Below are 2,584 nucleotides of genomic sequence, written 5' to 3' on the forward strand. Positions count from 1 at the left end.
CATTTCAGAATGTGGCTGGGACATGTCCCCCCAGTCCCCAGTGAAAGTTGCGCCCCTGATTAAATGGTTAGAACTAACCCAGGAAACCTGAACCAAAATTGTCCATGTCACACATGCATTGACACAAACTCCACAAACCCTCACCACATACTTGAGTTTCTCCAATCTCTAGTGTGGATCCTCCAGTCCAACAGAGAGCTGCTTCGCTCCGGACTCTCCTGGGATATTGTAGCTCAGGTCCAGCTCTCTCAGGTAGGAGGGGTTTGACCTCAGAGCTGAGGCCAGAGAAGCACAGCCTTTCTTTGTGACCAGACAGCGTGACAACCTGCAGATTTTATCACATATTTACACCCTCTAGTGGTGAAAAGGGAAATGGCAGGTGACATTTGCATGTAAAAATGACCTCATAACAATAATACTACAATCACATAATTCTATAACTAAAAACATTTGACTTCAATAAGTAAAGCATCTTGAAAATAAAAATAAACAATATCAAAAGATTGTGTATTTCTTCCTCTTCCAAACATTAATTTGCAGTTAGGTAACTATGACATTTAAATTCAGCTGAGACCAAACTCATTAGTCTGATATTGTCCTCTATAAATACTTGTAGATCACATAATTAACTATCCCCTTTAGTGAACTAATACAGACTACTGACCTCAGTGTCTGCAGTTTGCAGTGTGGATTCTCCAGTCCAGCACAGAGCAGCTCCACTCCTGAATCCTGCAGGTTGTTGTCACTTAAGTCCAACTCTCTTAGGTTTGAGGTTGAGTTGAAAGCTGAGGCCAAGGCTTCACAGCATTTCACAGTGAGGTTACACCCATTAAGCCTTTGAAAAGTAAAACACAATGAACATGAATTTAGACAACTGTGTGTACATGTAGCAGAACATTTGAGAATCAACAATGAATATGTAATTTGCTCATGTGGATTCTAACTGATGATATATACAGTACCAGTCAAAAGTTTGGACACACCTACTCATTCAAGGGTTTTTCTTTATTTTTACTATTTAATAGAATAATAGTGAAGACATCAAAACTATGAAATAACACATACGGAATCATGTAGTAACCAAAAAAGTGTTAAACAAATCGAAATATATTTTATATTTGAGATTCTTCAAAGTAGCCACCCTTTGCCTTGATGACAGCTATGCACGCTCTTGGCATTCTCTCAACCAGCTTCATGAGGTAGTCACTTGGAATGCATTTCAATTAACAGGTGTGCCTTCTTAAAAGTTAATTTGTGGGATTTATTTCCTTCTTAATGCGTTTGAGCCAATCAGGTGTGTTGTGACAAAGTAGGGGTGGTATACAGAAGATAGACGTATTTGGTAAAAGACCAAGTCCATATTATGGCAAGAACAGCTCAAATAAGCAAAGAGAAACGACAGTTCATTACTACTTTAAGACATTTACATTTACATTTTAGTCATTTAGCAGACGCTCTTATCCAGAGCGACTTAAGACATGAAGGTCAGTCAATACGGAACATTTCAAGAACTTTCAAAGTTTCTTCAAGTGCAGTCGCAAAAACCATCAAGCGCAATGATGAAACTGGATCTAATGAAGACCCAGAGTTTTCTCTGCTGCAGAGGAAAGTTCATTGGAGTTACCAGCCTCAGAAATTGCAACCCAAATAAATGCTTCACAGAGTTCAAGTAACGGACACATCTCAACATCAACTGTTCAGAGGAGACTGCGTGAATAAGGCCTTCATGGTCGAAATGCTGTAAAGAAACCACTACTAAGGGACACCAATAATAAGAAGAGTCTTGCTTGGGCCAAGAAACACGAGCAATGGACATTACACTGGTGGAAATCTGTCCTTTGGTCTGATGAGTCCAAATTTTAGATTTTTGGTTCCAACCACCGTGTCTTTGTAAGACGCAGAGTAGGTGAACGGATTATCTCTGCATGTGTAGTTCCCACGGTGAAGCATGGAGGAGGAGGTGTGATGGTGCTTTGCTGGTGACACTGTCAGTGATTTATTTAGAATTCAAGGCACACTTAATCAGCATGGCTACCACAGCATTTTGCAGCAATACGCCATCACATCTGGTTTGCGCTTAGTGGGACTATCATTTGTTTTTCAACAGGACAATGACCCAACACACCTCCAGGCTGTGTAAGGGCTATTTGACCAAGAAGGAGAGTGATGGAGTGCTGCATCAGATGACCTGGCCTCCACAATCACCCGACCTCAACCCAATTAAGATGGATTGGGATGAGTCGGACCGCAGAGTGAAGGAAAAGAAGCCAACAAGTGCTCAGCATATGTGGGAACTCCTTCGAGACTGTTGGAAAAGCATTCCAAGTGAAGCTGGTTGAGAGAATGCCAAGAGTGGGCAAAGCAAAAACATTTAGATGAAAACATCTGAAATATATTTTCATTTGTTTAACACTTTTTTGGTTACTACATGATTCCATATGTGTTATTTCATAGTTTTGATGTCTTCATTATTATTCTACAATGTAAAAAATAGTAAAAATAAAGAAAAACCCTTGAATGAGTAGGTGTGTCCAAACTTTTGACTGGTACTGTATATATATATATATTTTTTTTAAACATGTAT

Source organism: Coregonus lavaretus (genome assembly GCF_964263955.1).
Source record: "Coregonus lavaretus genome assembly, contig: HAP1_SCAFFOLD_1572, whole genome shotgun sequence".
NCBI lineage: Eukaryota > Metazoa > Chordata > Actinopteri > Salmoniformes > Salmonidae > Coregonus > Coregonus lavaretus.